Here is a 26,442-nt window from a genome sequence, read left to right on the forward strand (position 1 = left end):
CCCTCTCCCACTCCCCCTGCTTGTGTTCTCTCTCTCACTGTTTCTCTCTGTGTCAAATAAATAAATAAAATCTTTAAAAAAAAAGGTGTACATTTCTGTGGCTTTTTGTATATTCATTATGTTGTACAATCATCACCATTATCTAATTCCAGAACATTTTTATCACTACAAAAATAAACTACTTTTTAGCAGTTAGTCCCAATTCCCCTCTCCCATCAATCCCCCAGCAATTACTAATCTGCTTTCTGACTCTATGGATTTGTCTATTTTGGACATTTCATATAAATGGGACCATATAATATATGGCCTTTGTGTCTGACTTCTTTCACATGGCATAAAATTTCTGAGGTTTATCCATGTTGTAGCATATAACAGTACTTCATTGCTTTTTATGTCTGAGTAATACTCCATTGTGTGAATATACCACATTTTGTTTATCCATTCCTCAGTTAATGGACATTTGAGTTCTTTCCATATTTTGATTATTCTGAAGAAAGCTATACTATTTATGTATGCATACTTGTGTGAACAGGTTTTCAATTCTCTTGGATATATACCTAGGAGCAGAATTGCTGGGTTAGATGATAATCTTATTTAACTTTTTAAGGAACTGCCAAAGCTGCTTCCATAGGATGTGTACCATGTTATACTTCACTAGTAATGAGTAAGAGTCCCAATTTCTCTACATCTTCACAAACATTTATCATCCATTTTTAAATCATATGCATCCCAGTGGGTATGAAGTGGTATCTCATCACAGTTTTGATTTGTACTTCCCTAAAGATGTTGAATCTTTCCAGTGCTTATTGGTTATCTGTATATCTTCTTTAGAGTAATGTCTATCTAGTCAACTCCTTTGTCCACTTTTTAATTGGGTTATTTGTCCTCATATTGATTTGTAAGACTTCTTTATATATTCTGGAAATTTGAACTTTATCAGATATATGTAATTTGCAAACTTCCCTTCCAATCTACAGATATTTCCTTGATAGTGTTTTTAATTTTGATGTCTGATTTTATCTATTTATTTTTTCTTTTGTTGCTTGCTTTTCTCATGTCCTATCTAAAAAATTGCTGCCTAATACAAATCATGCAAATTTTCATCTATGTTTCCTTTAAAGAATTTTATACTTTTAAGCTTTTACATTTGGATCTTTGATCCATATTCAGTTAATCTATGTATGGTATGAGGTGGGGTCCAAACTCTTTCTTTGGCATGCAGCTATCCTACAGCCCTAGCACTAAAGGATATTCTTTTCCCACTGAATGGCCTTGGCACTCTTACTGAAATCAGCTGACCATAAACTGCAATGCTTTTTAAAATATCTGGTAATATTTCAATCCTATCAGTCAGTCTTTCATTTTAAGTACTAAATACACCAAGTCATTTTCAGGCTTCTAAAAACAATTTCAAGGTTTTTATTTTGAGGATCAGAGTGTTATTGCTTTCTGAGGAAATAAAAGAATGGTAATTTTTTTAGGCATTCCACTTAGGAAGTTTGTTTCTACTGCTACCTCTGATAGATAAAAAAGATGAAATGCTCTTAGGATAACTAACATTGCCAGGATCTCTGACATGCCATAGATACTATGGAAAAATAAATAATCAGCATTAACACAAAGTATTACTTTGAGTACTTTATTCATTTGGACACTGTATCATTCAAAGAAGGATTTAAGGCAGCTTATAAAAATACAAGCAAGATTCAAAATAGGTATACAAGCAAAGAAAATAAGGATAGGCAGCTATCAGGACTATAATATAGTGTAAAATGCTAATGCAGAAATGAGAGGTTTAAGTAACTATGTGGCTAAGTTACCTATCACTGTCTTAAAAAGCTGTGCATAATGACAAATTGTCAACATAAAACACACCTATATTTTAAAATCTGAGACAAACAAGAACTTTGAATTGGAAATCCATCTAGTTTCTTATTTTGTTCTATCACTGAATGACTCTGTGACCTTGATTCAGGGCCACTAAATGTTTCTGAACCCAAGTTTCTTTCTCTCCAATACAAAAAAGATGTTTGGACTTGATTTCGAAGAAACTTCTTTGTTCTACAGTTCTTGAGTCTGCTGAGTCTAAAAATGCATGTCTGTTCCATCAAGAAGGTGCATTCTTGTTTTTAAAAATGTAAATGCAATACTAAAAATAGCTGCATCATATGCAAGTAAATCATGTGAAGGCTTCACTTCAGGTCCTTGAATTAGATCACACAAATGTTACTAAGAAGAGTTACTGAGTAAATTCCACATGGATGCATCCTATTTCCTGAAATAAGAATGTATGCTGGAGAGATACGATTCAGGTCAATACAACTAAATAAATGATACATTTAATTTCTATCTCACAACAAGAAGAGAATTGGGTGTTAGATCAGTGACACTGACCAGAGAAAAAGGAAACAGTCACCAGGACCCAACTAATTAAATTGGACAGATTTCAAATATTAACACCCTGAACTTTAACGCCACTTGTTCCTCTATTTTTTTTAAAGCATTTGTTAAGTGTAAAATTAATTTCACAATTTAAGAGGCAGTCACATTTCAATTACATTTTGGTATGCCTGCTGCAAAACTTGCCAGGCTCCAGGGAAATGGTTTTATTTATAGTAAACATGCTCAAACCCAAATCTCATTGCTTAAACCCAGGAGATCCAAGCTAAAGCAACCTCTGCCCTGGAAGCACTCTTCTAGTTATGGTTTCACTCTTTTAAGTGTATTTTTAGGAAAGCCTTCCATGGTAATTTCTTTATTCTGGGTCTGATTTGCTGGTTTCCTTCCACTACAGGAGGAAAAGATTAAGTCACTGATACCCCAGAAGGTACCTGGCAAGCGGATTGCAAAGTACCCCCACCCACCCAGGGCAATCCCCCTGAACCCAGGAGAGTCCCTACCCACCCACATCTGTCCCTCTGGCAGTAGTTCCTTTTTTCCCCCCCGGGGTGGTTCCTGTGAGAAGGAAAATGAAGGACAGCAAGTTCCTGTTCTGCCTCCCAGGTCCAGTGTGTGCCCACCCAGGAGGAAGCACCAAGAAAATCCCTGGGCAGCAGGCTGCTTCCTCTTTCATTAATCCCTTTCATTAATCCCTTGGTTCAATAACGAAACTGTCCTAGGGTAGGAGAGGCAGCCTACGCAAGGAAGATAATTTTATCTTCCCTTGGTAAAGTTGTCTAGCTCCAACAAAGGTTTGCCAACTGCTAGGACCAAACTTAAATATTAAGAAACGGATCCCATTACTATTCAATTCAATTAGGAAAAATAAAGTTTATGTTTACTTGTTACATGTTAGGCACTTTTGTGGAGTGTGGCAAGGCGCTTCAGAGAGTACCACCTTAGAGCTGTGTTCCTTTTACAAAGTTTTTTCACCAATTCTTTATTTCCTATTATTCACATTCCCATCTGACTGATAAGGGCTCAGAGGCATTAAATTACTTGCCTAGAGCTACAAAGTGATAACCATGGGAACTGGGACTACAGCTTTGAAATTCTTCATTCAAGGACTGATTATTAAAGGCAACTGCAGGGGCGCCTGGGTGGCTCAGTCGTCAAGCATCTGCCTTCGGCTGAGGTCAAGATCCCAGGACCCTGGGATCTGAGCCCCGCATCAGGCTCCCTGCTCAGTGGGAAGCCCGCTTCTCCCTCTCCCACCCCCACCCCAGCTTGTGTTCCCTTTCTTGCTGTCTCTCTGTCAAATAAATAAATAAATCTTAAAATAAAACAAAACAAAAAAAATGAAGGCAACTGCAAAGTATTCTCCCAGGGTGCCACCATGGTGGATATGTTCATTCGATAAAACACTGCCAAGTAAAAGCAAAGCCTGTACTGGGCACCACTGACACTGAGAACAAAAGAAACATGAAACCTATCTTCCCAAAGGCACCATTAGCTGTAACTTGAAATGTATATATATGTACCCTGAGTTATCCAAAGGCTATAGAATTGGGAGAGGAAAGTGGTCACATCTATTTTTGAGGTTTAGGAAAGGCTTTGAGAGGTAGATAACATTTGCACTAGGTTTTGAATTATGGATAGGAATGATCTCACCCATTCCTTTAGTTTGATTATCAAACAGTCATCCTTTCTAGAACAGGTTCCCAAGGGTTATAAAGATGTTTTTAGTGTTAGATAGTATCCATTCTTCACTAAAAAAGGCTAGGATAATAAGCATTTCTTTATGAATTGTTCAGCTTGATTTTTCTCTTTCTTTTTTTAACATTTATTCGGGAAAGAGAAAGAGTGTGCACACGCGAGGGGAGAAGGAGAAAGAGAGAAAGAGAGACAGAGAGACAGAGAGAGAGAGAGAGAGAGAGAATCTCAAGCAGACTCGCTGCTGAGCGAGAAGCCCCACCTGAGGCTTGATCTAAGGATCCTGAGATCATGACCTGAGCTGAAATCAAGAGTCAGGTAGCCACCCAGGCGGCCCTTGATTTTTCTGATCATACAACTCTGCAAACCTGAGACAATTCTTCAGTATAACAATGACGGTTACTTACAGAAATGACTGATTAGGCTAGTGCTCTTCCCATGATGCTTGAAAAGCAGCAGCAATGAGAATGAAATAAAGGCTAAGTCTGGTATCTTCAATGAACCTCAATTTTCCTTTCTTTTAAAATGAAGGGGCTAGGGATGCCTGGGTGGCTCAGTCGGTTAAGCATCTGCTTTTGGCTCAGGTCATGATCCCAGTGTCCTAGGATGGAGTCCCATGTCGGGCTCCTTGCTCAGTGGGGAGCCTGCTTCTCCCTCTGCCCCTCCCCCTGTGCGTGGTCTCTCTCTCTCTCTCACCCTCTCTCTCAAACAAATAAAAATCTTTAGAAAAAAATAAAACAAAGGGGCTAAATAATATAATCTCCTTCAACTTTATGATTATATAGCATTTCCAAATAAATACAGAGTATTGAAGCTATTGGGAAATACAGTGATATACTTTTCTTCATATGGTATCAAAGCTTTAAAAGTAGTCATTTTGTCTTAAATTGTACTATAAACTAGGCCTTGGTTACAAACCAGCTGATATGGCATTTAATTTCAAGATGGTGAAAAGCATGGAGTAAAGTTATACAGGGTGTCCTGGAATTAAAGAGATATGATACTGTGAAAATATGTGATATAAAAATATGTGAAATAACACTGTAAAGATGACTTTACTTATTTAATAACATTTACGTATGTCCTCCTAACACTTAACTACGTAGAATGAAAAAAGTAAAGGCTTTGGATTCAGATCTCATATCTGCAATTTTCTAGCCATTTACTTGGCTTCTCTGAGTATTAGTTTTCTTATGCTACATAGTTTGCAGTGTTATTATGAAGATTAAATGAAACCATATATGAAGTATATATGTTATCTGTTCCTCAGTACCTATTCTCTTCTCTAATATTTCTGACTTTTAACTGGTATGGTCAGGTGACTATGTTCTGGTCATTGGCAAGTAAGTGCAACTTCCAAGAGGAGCTCTTCACTTTTTCCCCTTCCCCAGCTGGATGGGATGTTGTGGTGAGTCACCTAGAACACTATGGTGAAAACACTTCAGGGATGGTGGAAGGACAAGGGGATGCAAGAACAAGAATGAAGATGTCTAGGTCCTTGACACCGTGGAGCTGCCAGATCAGCACTGGACATCTTATACTTTAAATTGTAATATGTGAGGGACGCCTGGGTGGCTCAGTTGGTTAAGCAACTGCTTTCGGCTCAGGTCATCATCCTGGAGTCCTGGGATCGAGTCCTGCATCGGGCTCCCTGCTGAGCAGGGAGTCTGCTTCTCCCTTGGACCCTCCCCCCTCTCATGCTCTATCTCATTCTCTCTCTCAAATAAATAAATAAAATCTTAAAAAAAAATACTTTAAATTGTAATATGTGAAAGAAATAAAATTTCTGTCTTACTTAAGCCACTGTCTTTGAGAATCTCTTAAGAGAGGAGCAGAGTTGTTTACTAATACTAACTGGTACAACAGTCAACACTGGTTCAGTGCTGAATACATTGTATGTGCTCCTTTTTTCCAAGGGAAAGAGACAAAGTCATAGTCTTTGCTTTTTTCTCTAATTAGAGCTTATAATTTGGTAAGGCAGACAAGCATGAAAATGATTAACCATACTAGCAGGCCAATTATAAATGTGTAAAAAGGTATGATCATATCTTGATAGGGGTCTGGGAAGCACAGGTGGAAGCATTTGCAGGAATTCGCCCAATGGTTCACTGAAGATTTACTGCATATAAGTTTTATCTCAAAAGAGAAAGAAAACAGAACTGTTAAATAAAAGGTATAAGCAGGATAACAGCTCAATAGGAAGAACAATTAAAATGAGAGGGATCGTAGAAGGCTTCATAGAGGATCTGACACTTAAACTAGGCCCTGAAACATGAGGATTTCAACAAGCAGAGAATGAGAGGGAGGAAAGAATATTCACTCTGAAAGAGCAGAGGCATTGAGAAGTCACTAGTATAGTGCATTTAGGGACTGGAGGTATTCTATTTATGTAAGTCTAAGATGTGTACAGAAGATGGAGAGGTGAGGGTATTAAGACAGAATGGTCAGGGCTACCATGTATGATTGTGCTGCACTACAAAAACCCTAGGGGCACCACTCAGGCAGATGGTAATTGGAATGGAACCCCCTAGAGTTAGAGAGTACTAAGTGCATAAACTATATGCAGCAGACTCAATTATGGCCAGATTGTAGTGGACCCTGAATGTTACTCTAATAAATTTAGACTTTAACCTGACATTAAGAAGTAATGCAGGATTTTTGGGATGCCTGGGTGGCTCAGTCAGTTAAGCATCTTGCTCTTGACTTTGGTGGGGAGTCTGCTTCAGGATTTCCCCCCTCCATTTGCCCCTCCCCCTGCTCATGCGCATGCACATTCTCTCTTTAAGATAAATAAATAAATCTTAAAAAAAAAAGTAATGGAGGATTTTCAAGCAGGAGATAAACATGTTTTAGAAAGCTAAACTGGATACCCATTGTGGAATACAAACTAATGAGGGTGACAAGGTGAGGATATCCATAGGAAACTATTGCTGTAGTCTGGGTAAAAGATGGGCTTGAACAAGAGCAGGGGAAGTGAAAGATGAATACATTAAAGAGACATTTCTAAGTCAGAATCAATGGGATTTGTTGGCCAATTGGATCTAGACAGGAAGGCAGCATTCAGGTCCCTGCAATTCTGAATCAGGTGGCCTGGGATGGGGGCCTGGAATCTGCATTTTAATAAGTAACCCAGGTGACTTTGTTGAAGATGGTTCACCAGCCATATTTTTCAAAATACTAGGCAGACAGTGATGATAGCCAGATAGAGAAACAGGAAGAAAAATGTTTTGGAAAGAAAGATATTGAATACAATTTTGGACAGAAGTGCTATAGAAGACATATAATTAACAACAGGTAGGAAAAATGTACCAACTGAGCGATAATGAAATCTAGAGGAACAAATAAATATTAAGAATGGCTTCCCTCCTGCTTATATCCCTATTCATAAAGTCCTGTTTCGAATGTCCTCTGATACTAGTAAGTCCATGGACAGTCAATGAAGCCCAAATCTTTTTAGCAAAAAAACACAAATTTTTGAAAAGAAAATAGTGGAGAAAGAAATAATATTATTGTGTCACTTCATGTCACAAGATGTACACTCTTTTCCTCTCAAATATAAAGCAAAGAGGGTAGGGCCACTTATTATCTGGACAGTGTACGAAGGTACATAATAAACTAGGGAATGCATAAAACACTAAGGCATTTTAGCAGAAGTCTGTTACCTTATGTAAAAAGACTATTAGGCAAAAAGGTAGGAATGTTATCTAATGCTCTGTTCTGTTAATGCTTACATGAAAAATAGCTCTCTGGTAAAGTGTCTGAACGCATTCTTTTTGAAATCTCCTCCCTTCTACTCTGCCAAATTTATTACAAGAAAGTAGAATTACTAATGATCTTTCACAGGAGTAGGATGGTTGGTACCTATCTTCTGGTCTTAACCAGAAGAGTCTGAAAAAAAAATTATTCAGTAATCCTAAAAAAGTCCCCCTAAACAGAACACAATAATGTATGAGATGTCACAGGCTGCACACGATTCATAAAAGGAAAAGTTGCTTTTGAAGAAGTCGTTAAAATCTCGAGTTGGGGCACCTGGGTGGCTCAGTTGGTTAAGCATCTGCCTTCAGTGCAGGTCATGATCCTGGCATCCCAGGATCAGTCCCGCGTTAAGGCTGAGCTGGCAGCCTGCTTCTTCCTCTCCCTCTGCCACTCCACCCTGCTTGTGCACTCTGCTTGTGCGCTGTCCCTCTCATGTTTTTTCTCCTTCTCAAATATACAGAATCTTAAAAAAAAAATAAAATCTCACAAGTTAATAGATTAGGGACCCCTCCAACATCTCTGTGTCATTTACTGTATCAGAACAAAACAAAACCACTATGAAAGGAGAGTTCTTCTATGAAGATATAAAACTTTAGGAGACAGATAGGGGATCTTTACATAAAAAGGCCTATTTTCTCTTAAATCACAGTTTAAATTGCTGAGCGGTCATTTAGTCTTGAGAATATTACCAATGATAAATGGGAACAGGCAAAAGCTTAAATAATTATAAAGCTGTACTCTGTGCTCTTAACCACTGGCACGGGACTCCCCAGCTCTTCATACCCCTGCTTTTAATTTCCCTGAGGACACCTCGAGGCTGTTGGGCAAATGTTTGCAAGTCACAACTTGTTTTATTAGAAGAAACTGTGAGAACTCCAATGAGAAAATAAATAAGGTTTCAGAGATTTCCAGATCTCTATTTCCAGTCATCCCCAAGATGTTTAGGGTGTGACTTTAAATGTTTAGTATGATAAAAGTTTAAAACCAGGTATAATACCATGTAACACACTCTTATTCCAGTTGTTGAATACCCCTGAAGACGGTACTGTCTTCTAAATCCCTGGGTACTCGGGCAAACCAACCTCTCAAACCTGCATCTGTGCCCAAATTGACCGAATTTCCACTCTTTTCAAAGCCAGTTTTTCTTAAATGTGAATATTCAGACCTAGTAAATCTTAACATTTGCTGTGCTATCCTACTGTGGGGAACTAGAGTTTATTAAAAATTTTCACTTTTTTCACTCTTTCACTTCTTTTTGTATCTGGAAAAAATAAAAAGATGCTATAAAATAAAGATCCCAAACGTAATTTTTGAGACCACATCCTGTATAAAATATATTAGTTTCTTATTTATTAAGACAATTTGAACATTAGAAAGAAAAATTAAAAAGCCTAGTCAACCAAAGATAAAATCAGATTTGGGAGTATAGAATACATGCTTGTTGATAGGTGAGGGTGAACAAGTCATTTAACCTTCCTGTGGACCTCAGCTCCCTCATCTGCCCCAGTTTAGGATGTTTAGGGTAGAACATACTGTATGACATGTGTCAACAGAATCATCCAGGGTGGTTTAAAAAAAACAGATCAGCAAACCTGTCCAAGACTTCTTGGATAATTTTTTGTGGGGGGTAAAGGGGAGAAGAGGGAAGAGCAGTTGTCAGACAAATTTAGAATCACTGCCATAGGGGGTCAATTCATAACTGGAAAAGCGGTGTACTCTGTATAACACTATACAAATATGTACCAAGGCAGGGAAACAGACTTTTTATAAAGTGCCTTTTTTGTTCCACAGTGATCTGCTTTTTGAACTGTTCCAGAAGAAGTATATAGAATTTGGAAACAAAAATAGCAGTTGCTAAGGTAGAAGATGTTCTTAAAAAAAGAAAAAAAAAAAAGGTATTTTGATACTTTGGCAGATGGCCCAGAGCAATACCACTCTAAAGATCTTGGTTCCCTGAAATTTCCGCAACTCATCAGTCTATATGACAAGTGTTTCCCCTATTAATGGAAGCGACTCCATTAATGGCGTTTGCACCAAAGTTCATGTTGAGAAACAAATTTGAGCGTGACCATAGCTCTTCTCCTACCAAGTAGCAATGGCCCTTTTCACTTGATGCTCCACCCACCAATACTCTTAATCATCTCAATTCTATCTAAATTCTCAAACTACCTATAAATAGTTGAGAAAGGGCATAGAACTCAATGACATGCCTTCAATCCAGAAAGGCACACAACCCTAGACCATAAGGACAATTTCAGTTTTGTGTTTGAATGACAAGCATTCCAACAATGAAAGAGGCATTTCCCTATTTCCTCATGGGAAACATTAGGGATGGAGGAGGGATTGATACGTATTGAGGTAGTATTACTTGCCAGGTGCTTTATATAAACTACCTTATTTTAATTTTTCTTCTGCAGGAGCATAGATTATCTTCCCTTTCTTTCTACATAAAGAAAACGAGCTTCAAAAGTTTATATAAATTGACTAAGGTCAAAGAATTAGACAATGAAAGACCCAGATAAATCCAGGTCTCTCTGATATGAAAGTCCAATCTCTAGCTCTTTTCACTAATTTAGTTTTTATTTTATTTTTAACCAAAGCTATACATATCTATATTTTAAGGAGTCAAGGAGTTTCACAAGGCTTAAGAAAAACTGTAAATCTCTTGCTCTCTTCTTTCCCCTCCTCATTTCCTGCTTCACCTTGGCAACAATTTTTAGCTCCTTTGGTTCTTTCTGGGATTTATCTTGGTATCTCTAAATAACATACTAATATTGCCTTACTGATTTTTCAGTTTTACTTGTCTTTCCACTATGCAAAGTAGGGATTCAGGTCATAGATTGCTATGCTGTCTTCTAGCTTCCATTTGTTTTTGTGGAAGTCTAGAGCCATTCTGATTCCTGATCTTGTACTTAACTCACCTGGTTCACCCCTCACTTCTAGGAAATTTTCTTCAATTATTTTTTGGGCAATTTCTTTCCTTCTGTATTCCTTTGTGGGACTCCTCTATCTGGATGTTGAATCTTCTGAAATGATACTCTAATTCTTCCCAGCCTTCTTCTTCTTAAATGAACTTCTTTTTATTTCATATATAAAATATCTTAAGCCTGCTGTCTTTGGTAACCAGTATTATTCTGCCAAGTGATTGTTAACCAATCCTGAATAAATAAAATAATAAAAGTAAGTAGTGGTGCTTCCAGAGAGCTCTACTGAGGCTGGGGGTGTGTGAACCAAAACAATGTTCCACCAATTGCCCAGCTCAATCAAAACAACTCAACTTTGATTAGTTGTGTATTTTGGGATTTCAAATTTGAAAAGAATCCCAGGCTTGGGCACCTGGGTGGCTCAGTTGGTTAAGCCACTGCTTCAACTCAGGTCACGATCCCAGGGTCCTGGGATCAAGTCCCACATCAGGCTCCCCCTGCTCTGCGGGGAGCCTGCTTCTCCCTCTGCCTCTGCCTGCCATTCCCCCTGCTTGTGCTCTGTCAAATATATAAATAAAATTAAAAAAAAAAAAAGGAATCACAGGCTTAAAGGTATCAGATTCTCACCACCTCCACCCTGAATGATTTATAAGGCTTTAGTAAGGTCTATTTTTTGTGGGGTAGAGACAAGTATGGGTGATTTGGGAGGTGGGAAAGGCCCCTCTGTTGGGTTTCCCCCACTGCTGAGATTATAATTGTGTCTAGGTAAGTGGTCTGCCAGGTTCACACTTGTGGTAAGAGGCCACTTTAAATCTAAAGCAGTTTCAGGATGGGGGGAGGAAATCACCTGGAGCTACCTCTTCCACTCCACCCTAGAAAAGAAAGTCATCTCCTTTTCCAACCCCTTAGGGTATGAATAATAATAATCATTCACATTCTATTTCAGAAAAGTTGCCACCTTAGCAAAAGAGGTAAATAAGTTAGTGGAAGATACACCCTTTTTTGTATTTTAGCTCTGTGTTCACTTTTTCACCCATGAAAATCATCAGAAGCAAAAAGCACAAGTCAATAACATAGTAAATACACTTAAATAAAAGGACATCCTCTGTCTTAGGGTAAATTTTTAAAGACACTCAAAAGTCTGTGGGATGCCTGGGTGGCTCAGTCAGTTAAGCGTCGGCTTTCAGCTCAGGTCATGATCCCAGGGTCCTGGGATTGAGTCCACATCAGGCTCCCTGCTCAGCGAAGAGCCTGCTTCTCCATCTCCCTCTGCTGCTCCCCCTGCTTGTGCTAAATCTCTGATAAATAAATAAAAAATATATATATAAAAAAAAGTCTGTGTGTTTTCCCCACTTAAAGAAAGGAAATGGAAAAGAACTGTCACGCCTAACACTTAGTTATAATCATTTCCCACTCTTAAGAGAGTTCCCTAACATAAGCAGCCAATTCTCCAAAATAACAGTTTGCATTTCTGGTCTCACTTTCTGATATACCCATAGCACACTGCACTACAACTGTGACGGTGTTGCAGTCAGGAAGCTGAAAGAATAGAAACTTAAATACCATTGATCCAGGAGTGTCAGAATTTAGATTTTATATTTTTTCCATAAGCTGGTAGTATGCTAAATGTATCAGGATAAACAAGGTAAGATGAATCCCCCAAAGACCAACCCAAAACCTCCCCAGACCAGGCTCCCCATTTTATTGGATGTTCGGACTTGGTGAAACTTTTTGTGTTATCTTCTAAGTGTTCAAAGATTTCACAAAGACCACACCCATGTGTCTCAGCTTTGCCTTACTTCCTTTTTTTTGGGTCCAGTAGTACTTCTTTCTCTCAAACTGTTTATCAAATTCTAAGAGTTGAAGTGCACAACCAAACAGTATAACACCAAAAGAGAAATTGGGCATAGCACGATGTTCAACCCCAAGGTATAGAGAAACATGGCATTGTTCAGTTAGCTTCCTCAGCTTCCTAAGGAATATCCTCTCCTGAGTAAGGATCATGTTAAAATCTGGAGATGGGGGTAGAATGGGGCTTATGCAGTTTAAAATGGCTATTTAATATTAAAAATCTGTTTTCATAAATCATATAAAGTAGTGCTCTGCAGAATATTCTTAGATGGGGGAACTACAAGAGCAAGTTTATATTCAGTATGAGGAGGTGTAAGAGAAGACTGTGGGAAGGAGGAGCAAATATTAAATCTCCTTGGATGTGTGAGATTTTAACATTTATGAAAAAGGAGAGAAGGATTTTAAAAAGCCAAGAACCATCAATATCAAAGGAAAGGCATTTCTAATTTAGTGATAGGAAATACATGAAATTCTATTATAGGAAATGCTACATAACAAGTGGCTATGAATAATACAAGCATTTAAATATCCCATAAGAGCACGTGATTTTATTCAAGTAATTTGAAATAACATATTATTTTGAAGAGACCTAAGTCCCTGATTTCTGTCCTTTTAGCAAGTCACTCTCCCTAGCAAAATTACCTGGTTGTGTGCTCCAGAGAACAATTCTCTAGACCTCACTCTATGCAAATATTTCAAAGATTCTTAAAACTTCAACTTCTTGAGTAACCATCAAAATAGAACTCATGTTATTTTTCTTTATCCGCTCAATTCCCAATAATTCCTTACTGAAATGACTTGAAAGACAAACCTTGTTTTCACAACCTATTTTTCATAGACACTTTTTTTTTTCAAAGCAAAAGTATTGGTAGTAAGTGAAAGCTAATGCAGATCATTAGTGCTCAGTTTACTCTCATAATTTAGTATTGATAATTACTATCATAGAGAGTATATCTCTGGATAAAAGGAAAAAAACTCAGGTTACTATACAGGACATTTCCCTTTGAGATAAGTATTATTTCTCAGACTCTTTTTCTTTAAAACAAAAAACAAACAAAGTCCCTTAAGGTCCCTTAAGAATTCTTGTTTGCACAACAATTGTAAATACATTCAACACCACAAAACTGTACATTTAAAAATGGTTACGATGGTAAATTTCACGTTTTATGTATTTCACCATAATTTTATTTTATTTTATTTTTTTTTAAAGATTTTATTTATTTATTTGAGAGAGAGAGAGAGAGAGAGAGAGAGAGCGCACATGAGAGGGGGGAGGGTCAGAGGGAGAAGCAGACTCCCTGCTGAGCAGGGAGCCCGATGCGGGACTCGATCCCGGGACTCCAGGATCATGACCTGAGCCGAAGGCAGTCGCTTAACCAACTGAGCTACCCAGGCACCCTTCACCATAATTTTAAAAAGTTTTTATAGACTAAGGATTGAAAAACTATGACATATGTATTACATGGGTCCCAAAGGTTTGTTTTCAGTTGCAAAGGACCCGGTACTGCTGCCTCTTTTGGTCCTCCTCAACTCTTCTGAACAATGTCAAATACCACATCTAGTTCAAAAGACTTTGTACACTAATTAGCCATCTACCCACAAGGTAGTTCATTTAATATTCTCTGCTATTCTTTTTTGAAGATGACTCAGAATCTTGGTCCCAAACTATAAAGAGATTTTTGTTACCTATTCTAGATAATAGCCTCCTCTTTCCCTCTACCCATGAATGAAAACTACAGCAGCAAGGAGATGGGGGGAAGGGGAATGGCGGCCACAACATAAATCCTACAGGAACTAGAAATCAAAATTTGGCCTGACAAAACGAAACTCAAACTGGTGAAATTAAACTAATATACATGCTTATAAGGTGTCAGAAAACACACAAAATACCAAACAGTAGTACAGCTAATCAGTTAATGCATCATGTCAGGATAGTTAGAATAGTGAAGTTTTACATCACAGGGTACTTATTTTTATTTACCATTTACTTTTGGATAATGAGTATGGCTTTTTTAAAAAACATGCAAAGTTTTTCGTTGTTACACGGCACACTCCTAAATCATGTCAATAATTATTTTATCTAGACTGATACACGACCGATTAAAACACTCAAATATGCAAGCATTCACATAATGCCTGCATCTCTCTGTAAATAACACCTGTGAGTGTCTTGAAGTAGTCCACAGTTCACAGATGTATACTGATAAATTACATTACCTGCTTAAGGTCATATTCTTGAGTGATCAAAAAGCGTCTGAAATAATCATTTATAAAAGGTAATAATTCTATCAAAGAGTACACAATACACATGTCACACACATATCTGGACCATGCTAATGTTAATAATTTTCACTTCATATTAAGTAAGCACCGTCATGCTGAGCTTGTGTATTTTTTTCACCTACTCATTTTGAAACTCTCCTAAGGGATTTGGCTACAGTAGACTGTTAGCTTGGTTAGTACCTCTAAAGAAAGAAATTTCCCAACAAAATTGGGAAGTTAATGACAACAAAGTGAAACTGATGCTTTCCCAGTTCAGTGTCATTCCTGGTTTCCTTCAGGGCAGAGAAGAACTTGCCTGTGAGATGTAACACCCTTTACTTTATAGTATAACTGGAGTAGAGGAAAGAAAGAACAACAATATATTTTATTATTAGCCTCAGCCTACCTATCTAGCATTTCCTCTATGAAAAAAAAGAGGTGGGGGAGGGGAGAAAAATGACCAGGATCAACACAGAAGTTGTTTTCAATATATTGGTATCTTAAACTCTTCCCTTTATTTGGATTTACTCTGCGGAATTTTTGTTTGCTTTTTTTAAGTTCTGAGGCTTTTTGCTGAATATTGTTGCTATTTTAAGAACTGTACTTTCAGGTCAACATGGTTTCATGAGTGAATTCTTTCAAACCTTCTAAGAACAGAGAGCTCTTATGCTGTTTAAACTAACTTCAGTTCAGAGAAAGCAGGAATTCTTCTCAGTTTTTTTTAGGAAACTGTCATAACCCTAATATCAAACTCTGGCAAAGAACACAGAAAATGATGACTACAGATGATACCCAATTACCGATTTTAAGTAAAAACGTTACCAAAAAGAAACCTATATGCTTAAATATTACACCATGACCAAACATAAGGTGGGTTCACCAACTGGAATTCAACTAAAATAACCCATCATCCTAAGAGGTCAAAGAAAAGCACATAATAGGTCATGACAGATGCCAAAAGCCATGACAAAATTCAACTTCTACTTCTAATAAAAATGTTTAGTGAAGTTGTAATGAAAAAACATCATCTTAACAACCAGAAATATACAGACAAAATGAACACTCAACATCCATTATTCAAAATCGCACTCAATGTGCTAGTCAATGTAAACACACACACAAACACACACACAACTTTGGCCTAAAATCCATTCTCTGTGGGGCGTGTGGGTGGCTCAGTAGGTTAAGCATCTGACTCCTGATTTCAGCTCAGGTCATGATCTCAGAGTCGTGAGAGCCAGGCCCGTTTCAGGCTCTGAGCTGAGCATGAAGCCTGCTTGAGATTCTCTCTCTCTTCCCCCCCTTGTTCTCTCTCTAAAATAAAATAAAAAACAAAATAAAATCCATTCTCTGCAAAAATCCTAGTAAGCTAGAAATATTAAAGACACTTCCTTGATAAACAAAATTTATTGGAAATTAATAGTAAACCCCTTATTTAATGACATAGTATAAACATCCACAAACTAAGAAATAACATATGGATGGCCAGAATCACTGTTACTACATATGATTGCACTGGAGAGGCCAGCAATTCACTAAATCAAAAAAAGAAAAGAAGTATAAAGATAAGATTATATTTAGATGATTTTTCCTAGAAAATTCAAGGGAAACAATTTATTAAAACAAATAAGTTTAGAAAGTTGGCCAGATATAGAATCACTCATCTAGGTACCAGCCACAAAATATTAGTGAATATAATAGCTAAAACTTCCAAAAGGATTATTTTAATAGTTGTTTGTTTTTTTTTAAAGATCTTATTTATTTAACAGAGAGATACACAGCGAGAGAGGAAACACAAGCAGGAGCAGGAAGCCTGATGCAGGGCTCGATCCCAGGACCCTGGGACCATGACCTGAGCGGAAGGCAGATGCTTAATGACTGAGCCAACCAGGCGCCCCCAAAAGGATTATTTTAGTGAAACATGAACAATTTATACTTTACCTCAAAAAGAATGCAATATTCAAGAAAATTTTGAAAAAGATAAATGAAGCACTTGCTTTATGAACTACTAAAACATGCTATAATCAGCAGACTGGTATTTGTATAGGAATAGACAAATAGAATAAAGCAACAGAATAATGATAAAAGACCCATGTATACATGGAAATTTATTATAATACAGTAGTATTCTAGTCAGGAAGAAATGATTTCAACAAATGATTTCAGGAAAAATGGCTAAATCCCTACCTTATATAATATACAAAAATAATTTTCAGATATTTTAATGAATAAAGCATAAAAAACTATAAAAGAATAGACAATACAGGAAAATAATTTTTTGAGTGGAAACTGCCTTAAGTAATAAAAAGCCTGGGTATTTCAAACCAAAAGACTGACAGTTCTTGAAAATATCTGCCATATATTTCACAAAGAATTAATATATCTGCACCCTAATAGAATATAGATAAATAATTCTGAAGAATAATGGGCAAAATATATGGGCCGATCACGTTAAGAGATGGTTAACTACATTATGGTACATCCCGACAAAGAATACCATGCTGACGTTAGGATAAAGTAGAGCTATGGCAAGATTTCCACCATATATTTTTTTTTATCTGAAAACGCAGGTAACAGAATGGGATGCATATATACTCTCACTTTCACAAGGAAACGAAATAACATGTTTATACACATGTAAGAGTGATGTGGAAGGCCTTGTGAAGTACTACGACTGGGGAGAGAACTGAGAAAAGTTTCATTTTCTCTATAAATTGCTGGCTTTATACATGGTCGTATCATTTTAGGGTTTCCCTCTCCTCCCAAACGACGAAAAAATAATTTTTCAACAGAATACAGTGCTTACTTCTCTGCTACCCCTCGTTTGAAATGTGTATTCCACTATGGTAAGGAGGCAGATCACTTTATTTTCCTTCATTTTCAGGTCACTTCACTTCCGTTACTACCATTTATTTCTCCCTTTGGACAACTTGTCAAAAGCATCAGAGAAATAAAGGACACTTGACATAGCAAGGCTGTTCAATTTTTGATTGCTACAGTATAACAAGGGAGATACAACTACTCTTTGGTTTGAATATCTTCCCCCTACTTTCTTCACTTCTTGACAAGCAGAGCTTTTTACACCTGTAACTCGTTGCTACTCAGTTTACACCAGAGTTGAGACCCTACCTAACGCCTGGGTTTCCCCGGGGGTTTGCTTTTGCTTTTTCTGCCTCGCCCACCCATTCTCTCCGTGACCCTCGGGGAAGTTACCCCACTTCTCATTGACACGGCTATGATGACACCCCACAGGAAAGCAGTGCAATTGTGCAACAACCTTGACAACAGAAAGACCTACTTAAAAGTTTTTGAAAGAATAACCACGATACTACTGCCTGCGGAAGACAACCCTTTTCCCGAAGGGCGTCTGGGACTCGGGACGGGGCCCACGTCTCACCCTGACATCGCAAGCCCTGCCTCCCCTCTTTCCCCGCAAAGAAGTCAAGTCACCGCGAGCGGTGGACGCGCAGTTGGGCTGGATCCCTCCCCAGAGAGCGTCGTGGCGGGCAGAGCGTTGCTCCGCTGACGTCGTGGGCTCGGAAAGCCCCTCCCGGATCCGCTCGGGGACGCACACCCGGGTGGTTTTTCTCGCACTACGTCCCTCTCCACTTTGAGAAGCGGTCGTCTCCGCAGCTCCTCGGCTTCTTTCCCTGCGGCACCCGTACTGCCAGCGCACCGCCCTCGCTCACACGCACAAGTTCCCCGCCGTTGTGCTCGACGGGTTCCGACAGACCAACTCGTTCGCGAAGTTTCTTACTCACAGTTCAGGGATTCCGCGCCTGTCTCTCACGACCCGGATCCGCGGCGCCAGGCCGAGTGAGTCGGCCGGAAGTTGTTTTCCGTTCCAGTTCAGAGGGCAGCGCCTGCGCGCGGAGCATTTAACCCTTCACCCTCCACCCGGCCAGGGCAGGCCGGACCCCAACGGTCCCACCCATCCTCGCCCCGCCTATTCAAGGCCCGCCCATCCAAGCCCCGCCCCGCCGCGCCTCGCAGGGTAAAGTACAGGCGCCGAAAGTCAACAATGTCCAGGTTAAGGGTCACCTGAGGGCCTTGGCGAGATTTTTACTGAACAGAAACTATACTGAACAGAAACTAGCCAGGTTTAACATCACCCTGTATGTGAGTTAGCGTACACAAGAATCATCTGAGATGCTTGTTAAAGATGTAGATTTACCAGTTCACCCCTAGAGATCTTAGAGTTCAGAGCAATTGGGGTGAAGCCTGGAACCTGCATTTTTGTCTTATCCTCATGTGAATGTGATTAAGGTGATTAAAGTCCACACTGAGAAACAAAAACACTACACACACACTCTCTCTCTCACACTCACACACAAGCACACCCATTTGGTTTTTCCCCAGTTGTAATAACCTTTCCCTAAATGTACTTGCTAAAGTTGAATGGTTGCTAGATACAAGTAGACCTTCACAAAAAATTCTCAGGGATTAAGACTTCTCCATTATTCCATTTCCTAGCCATGCTTGAATATTCAAGACAGAAAGTTTAGACAGATACCTCTAGAAGTGTTTGAACTCTCAGTTTTAGCTCTGATACCTCCTGGCTCAGGCAAGTTGCTTAACCTAACAAACCTTACTTTTTATCTGACAAATGGAGACAGTGATAACCTACTTCACTGGATGGATGGTTGTGAGGATCAATCCAATGATGTAAGCAAAAGCACCTGGTAAATTTTAGAATGCTCTTCCAACGAAAGATATTGTCCAGAGTCACTCGTATCAGGCTGGCTCCTTGCCACCCCGAAGGTTTTCCCTCAGATTCCTTGCACGAAAATAGCAGTCAAATCCATGGCACAGGTTCAAGCTTCCTGAGAGGACTGAGGGTAGGACTTACCCACATTGAGTGCGTCTGGCTGAATGCATGTAGCACTCTCAGAAGCTTCCATAGTAATAGGAAACTTCCCATTTTATTTAACTTAAGAATATTTTTTAAAATCTCACCACTTTTGCACATATCTGACATGGGTTGATAATGTTTGAAAAAGACCTCCTCACCAAGCACGAGCATACTAAGGACATCGAAGTAATAGTTTGATAGCCTGGATTAAAAGGACCATGAATACTATATGTTGTTATCAGGCACAGCCTGCTCTAGAACATAGTTTATATCCATAGACTTGACAAAATTTCTGAAGTTGAGAACTTTCTTGTCCTGGTGATCTTGGCCAATCCATGCCTGATTAAATCTTCAGCCAGTGATTCTTTATTCATCCTGAAAGATTCAAGCCTAGGTCTGGAATTCTTGAGCTCCCTTTTTTCTGGTCATATAGTCCCATATATCTTAGAAGCTGCTATCTTCTTAGGGGAGCCCAGCATCTTGCTCTTCCTGGGATTGTATTTTTTCTCTGTTAGAGCAGGAGGCTCAGGTTCTGGTTGCCACACTTCCTCCTTACACTTCTGAGCCATGGATGTTTGTACTTCTTTCCTTAGGCCTGTAAATCCAAGATTTAAAAACCTACCAAGTTACGGTGCACTTTTTAATATTGGTTTACTTTTAAAAGTCAAAGCCAAAACATACTGCAAAAAAATGTTTAAACAAACAGAAACTTCTCATATATAACATTGTGATCAGTTGAACAGTTTCTTATAATAAGTAATTGAGTTGAATATGACAGTAAAGCACTTTTTTTTTAAAAGAGACATTCTTTTTTTTTTAAATTTTTTTAAAGATTTTATTTATTTGCGAGAGACAGAATGAGACAGAGAGCATGAGAGGGAGGAGGGTCAGAGGGAGAAGGGGACTCCCTGCTGAGCAGGGAGCCCGATGTGGGACTCGATCCCGGGATTCCAGGATCATGACCTGAGCCGAAGGCAGTTGCTTAACCAACTGAGCCACCCAGGTGCCGTAAAGCACTGTTTTTTTAAAGAATTTTTTTTATAGCAGTTTTAGGTTTATAGCAAAATTGAATGGGAGGTACAGAGATTTCCCATATACTCGCTATCCCAACTTATGCAGAAATCTCTTCCATTATTAACATCTCCCACCAGAGTGGTATATTTGTCACAACTGATGAATCTACATCAACATAACATCGTCTTCCAAAGTCCATAGTTTCCTTTAGGGTTCATCCTGGACAGATATATAATAACATGTATCCATCATTGTAGTATCATACTATACTAGAGTAGTTTCACTGCTGCAAAAATCCTCTGTGCTCCACTTATTCATCCCTCCCACCCCCAATCTCTGTCAACCATTCATCTTTTTACTGTCTCCATAGTTTTGCCTTTTCCAGAAAGTCCTATGGTTGGTATCAAAAAGTATGTAGCTTTTTCAGATTAACTACTTTCACTTAGTAATGTACATTTCAGTTTCCTCCATGTCTTTTCATGACTTGGTAGCTTGTTTCTTTTTTAGCACTGAATAACAGTCTATTGTCTGGATGTACCACAGTTTATTTATCCATTAACCTACTAAGGGATGTCTTGGTTGCTTCCAGTTTTTGGCGATTATAAATTGAGCTGCTATAACATTAGTGTGCAGGTTTTTGTGTGGACATAAGTTTTCAACTCCTTTGGGTAAATACCAAGGGGTAGGATTGTTGGAGCATATGTATATTTAGTATGTTCAGCTTGGAAAGAAGCTGTCAAACTGTCTTCCAAAGTGACTGGACCATTTTGTATGCCCACTAGCAATGAATGAGAGCTTCCTGTTGCTCCACATCCCTGCCAGCATTTGGTGTTGTCAGTGTTCTAGATCTTGGCCATTCTAACAGGCATGTAGTATATCTCATTGTTTTAATTTTCACTTCCCTGATGACATATGATGTGGAGCATCTTCTCATATGGTTATTTGCCATCTATCTGTACATCTTCTCTGGTGAGATATCTGTTAAGATCTTTGGCCCATTTAAATTTGTGTTCTTTGATTTCTTCTTGTTGAATTTTAAGAGTTCTTTGTGTATTTTGGCTAACAGTCCTTTATCAGATGTATCTTTTGCAAATATTTTTCTTCCAGTATGTGGCTGGTCTTTTCATTCTCTTGACAGGGTCTTTTGCAGAGCAGAAATTTTTTTATTTTAATGAAGTCTAACTCACCCAACTTTTGAGCAAATTGAAAGAGCTGCTTTGATGATTTCTAATTGAAATAGTGTTTAATAATACACCCAGAATCTAAAACTAAATGCATAAGCATTTTGAATGTGGAGGTGTTAAGAGCTTTGAATAAGGTATAAAAAAATTAAACATACACATTACTTAAATATATATTTTTCTCGCCTTTCAATCCCATGATGTTGTAATCATAAAGAGAAATGGCTGCATATTTCTCCAGTGTGTGAAACATGCATGAATGCTGGGGTAAATAGATGAATTTTAGGCTAAGATAAGGTCAAACATTTTCCTTTTTCTATAATGATGATGAATTTTTTAGAACTGACATACAGTATATTTTATTAAGTTTAGGAATTGAGTTGAGACATTTATTTGAGGATTAGTCCTTTAAAAGAATGACATAGTTCACTTCAATTTTCCTTTACTCATAATATATTAATATACATCAGGTTAGCAAGCAGTACTATGGGGTAGAATGGGATGAAAATGAGAACTGCAGGCTCATTAAAAATATTTTAGGTTCTATTTTCAAAACTGCTTAATATTTTATTGAGCATTCTGAATATAAATCTAGGGACAAGGAATGCTGCCAGTATAAACACTTACTACAACTTGGAATGTCAGGTATGCATCAATGATCTCCATCAAATCTTTGATGTGAAGTATCACTATTAATAGAATCTGGTTGACTTCCGATTTAGGATGACATCTGGACTAGCTGTTTGTGTTTCAGACTCTAAATTCAGACGTAATAAAAAAATCAGAAAAATATGAGAGCTCATAATAACACTGAAAGGAAGAATTGATGACCAGATCCAGCACGTATGGCTGAGCAGGCTCTGCCCTATACAGAGCACCCAGCTGACAGGGGTGGTCACTTGCCAAGATTTGCCCTCTTGGGCTTGAGTCTTCCCCGAAGGAATGACTTTTTCTAAGTCAGAAAAAAAGCATCAAAAGAGTAGCTGTAACCCTGCCAACAAGCATCCTAGTGACAAAATTTGACAGGATTTCCAATCATTTCCAAGAACTGTGGGGCTGAAATGGACATAACCTTTGTTGCTTGAGAATGAGGAAATCTGCTGGCCTGAAGAACAGTAATAAAATGATCTGCCTCATGGCACCTGCTAGTGAATTGGGCAGTAACCCCACTACTATGTGTGACCTGTACATAGTATTTGACACCTCCTTGCCCCAATGTTCCCCATTAGTACTTCTCTCTATTATTTTTTGAGCTGTGGTTTGGAGTATACCAATACGATCCCAATGGAAGTGTATAAATGTGATGCTCTATATTTAAGGATATGTGAAGCCAATAATTAAAGGGGATGAGCAGACAGAGCTGTGGGTTTGACTATTTCTGAGACTTTGATTTTTCATATATGGTTCCCATCAAGGAAAAGACCAATGATTATTTCTGATTAACCAGGAATTCTCTTCTTCATCCTAAAATAACTAGGCAATAAAGGTAAGAGATCTCACCTCAGGTCAATACCTATAGTGACAAAATTAATAAATGTCAGGGCGCCTGGGTGGCTCAGTTGGTTAAGTGACTGCCTTCGGCTCAGGTCATGATCCTGGAGTCCCGGGATCGAGTCCCGTATCGGGCTTCCTGCTCAGCAGGGAGTCTGCTTCTCCCTCTGATCCTCTTCCCTCTCGTGCTTTCTATCTCTCATTCTCTCTCTCTCTCAAATAAATAAATAAAATCTTTAAAAAAATTAATAAATGTCAGCTTCAGGCCAAAAATATCCCTGTGATCAGTTAATGTCTACTTGCCTCTCAGCTCCATATCTGTGCTGAGGAACTAATAGAAATCAGGCAGATAATAAGAAGAACCAAGGAAAATCCATACATCTGGTTAGTAAGGGCTACAGAATGATTGGAATGAGAAAATACAAGACAAAGCATCCCTTTGAAAAGATTATACTGCATAAAGGAAGAAAACAGTTCTCAAAATGCAGAGACAATGGAACTTTGGAAAATGGTTTACCAGAAGCATAAGTAGATGGGAAAAATCTGCTTTGCATTTTCTGTGAAAAAAGAGATGTCATATAAGAGAAGATATTAGACTAAGAAAAGGAAGGACCTAGTTAAGAGGCAGGGAGAAATAGAAATAAAGTTGGATAAGTTAAGGCTGTAAGGACATAAAACACGCAATGGCAAAATTAAAATATGATTTGAACATAATCAAGGATGGAATCAATACTGCAGAATATTAAATCAGTGATTAGAGTAAAAGCCTGAAAAACTCTCTCAAATGTCAATGGAAAGGACAAATAGACGAAAACCATGAAATGGGTAGTGGAAAGAAACTGCTCTAACTTCTTCCTGAAGAAGAGATCAGAGTAAATAGAACAGAAATAGCAACCAAAGATATATCAGAAGATATATCCAAAGCAATTGGAGATGAAAAGGCCTCAATAAGTTTTGAAACGTATTAGTGAAAAGAGACCAAAAACTTTGACATATCTTGATAAAAATTTTGATATGAAATGATTTATCAATTTATTTATTTATTCAGCAAATATTTTTTGAGTACTTGCTATGTGCTAAAAGTTAGAGATGCAAAGATGACCAAGACACAGTCCTACTTTGAAAGAACTTAGTGTCTGTTGTGGGTAACATACATAGGAGAAACAGACAATTACTGCACAATGTAGTATTATAATATTACAATAGTGGTCAGTATAGGGTACTTTGAAAACACACTGGAGTCCAGGCTTGAGAGGATAAGGGAAGTTTTCTTAAATCTAAAGTATGGAAAGAATTCAATAAGAATTATTGGAAGGAAGAAAAGAATTAATTACTTGCAAAGAAAGAAAAATAGACTTCAACATTAAACTTCAGAAGCTGATTAGAATAACATCTACAGATGCATGGGAGAGTTTTAACTTACAAAGTCTATAACCACCCAAGTTATCATTCACATAGGAAATGAAAACAAAGATATTCTTTGATACCTCAAGGTTCAGAAATATACCACCCATTTCCTGAAATAGTTGAAGATACACTTCAGTTAGTCAAGAAGGGAATCAATTTTTTTTAAAAAAGGAAAAGAAAAATTCTGAGATAAAAGAAATATTTGTAAATATTGGAAATAACTATTGGATTAAGTGAAAATTTGTAGCAAATATAATGAGGCTATTAAAAATAATTTTGAAGATATAAGGTACACGTATAAATAATTTAATAATAATGTATTCTAAAATTCCTGTTTATAGCAATAAAAACTCAAGTGGGTGGAAGAGAGGTGGCAGGAAGTGAAAAGTTCTAATTTACTATTTTTCTTATCTTCTACTTGTAGAAATAAGGAGATGATAGACAGGATGTCATTCTAACTATGATAATTAGACATATATTATTTTAGGGTTTTTTTTAATGTGAAGGTAAGTAACTACAAGTAGAATTCAAAATTGTATGTTTATTTTCACATTAATAGAGGAAGAAAGAAAAGAAAACATTGCCCCATATAACAAAAATATAAAACTCTTACTTCCTGACATTTAATCAGTCACTCAATAAGGTAATTCACATGAGTACTCCTCTGCAACATGTCTTGCATGCATATACTTTCTGTCCTCATTGTTACACACTGTCTTCATTGCCATTCTCTGTCCCTATTGCCACCCCTTGTTCAAGCCACCATCAATTCTTATGTACCATACTAGCCTCCTAATGGTTCTCCTCATTTTCTCTCTTGTCAAATTCCAAATGTTATACTCAGTGAACTCCAATAAGATAAACTCAAAGAGATCTATACCAAAGCACATTATAATCAAATTGTTGAGAGCCACAGATGAAAGAATCTTGAAAGTAGTAAGAGCAAGGTGACTCATTATGTACAAGGGATCCTCAGTGAGATTAACAGCCACTTTCACTTTGAAATCATTGAGTCTAGGAGGCAGTGGGATGACATATTTAAAATGCTAAAAAAAATAGATGTCAACCAAGAATTCTCTATCTGGCAAAATTATTCTTCAAAAATGAAGGAAAAATTAAGATGCTCTGAGATAATCAAAACCTGAAGGAGTTCAGTGTTAGTAGACTTATTTACCCTATGAGAAATGATAAAGGGAGTCCTTTAGGCTTAGATAAAAGTCTACTAGACAATAATTGAAAGGATTACAAAGAAAAAATTTGGCAAAGACAATTACATTGATGAACGTGAAAGCAAGCATATTTGTATTTTTGGTTTATAGGAACTAAGCTATATAGGAATAAAGCTTTTGCATATTATTGAAGATAAGTTGGTATTAATTCAAATTGGATAGTTATAAATTTAAATTGCTAATTGTAATTACCACAGTAAGCACTAAAACAATATCTAAAAAAAAAATATATATATATATAAAATAAAAGGAGAAGGGAATAAAATAGTACAAAGCGAAGGATCAATTAAACACAGAAGAAGGCACTAATGTGAGAAGTGAGGAACAGAAAAATGGTATAAAGCATACAGAAATCAAATAGCAAAATGGCAGATGTAAGTCCT

General features: G+C 37.7%; 1 protein-coding gene across 5 annotated transcripts in view; it reads right to left on the reverse strand.

Annotated features, from left to right (window-relative positions):
* The window catches only part of TANK (TRAF family member associated NFKB activator), a 94,474-nt gene that overhangs the window by 59,429 nt on the left and 8,603 nt on the right, over positions 1-26,442 (reverse strand). For 2 of the 5 annotated variants that reach the window (XM_025852631.2, XM_025852619.2), the window contains exon 1: positions 18,647-18,798. The exons of 2 other annotated variants lie outside the window; for them this stretch is intronic. The gene's annotated coding sequence lies outside the window, so the exon portion shown is untranslated. Of the gene's footprint in view, positions 1-10,769; positions 10,963-18,646; positions 18,799-26,442 lie in introns of those variants that run through there. One more of the 5 variants, XM_025852629.2, reaches the window with a different exon arrangement.

Source organism: Callorhinus ursinus, unplaced genomic scaffold (assembly GCF_003265705.2).
Source record: "Callorhinus ursinus isolate GAN/ISIS: 27379988/994484 unplaced genomic scaffold, GSC_fseal_2.0 scaffold2, whole genome shotgun sequence".
Classification (NCBI taxonomy): Eukaryota; Metazoa; Chordata; class Mammalia; order Carnivora; family Otariidae; genus Callorhinus; species Callorhinus ursinus.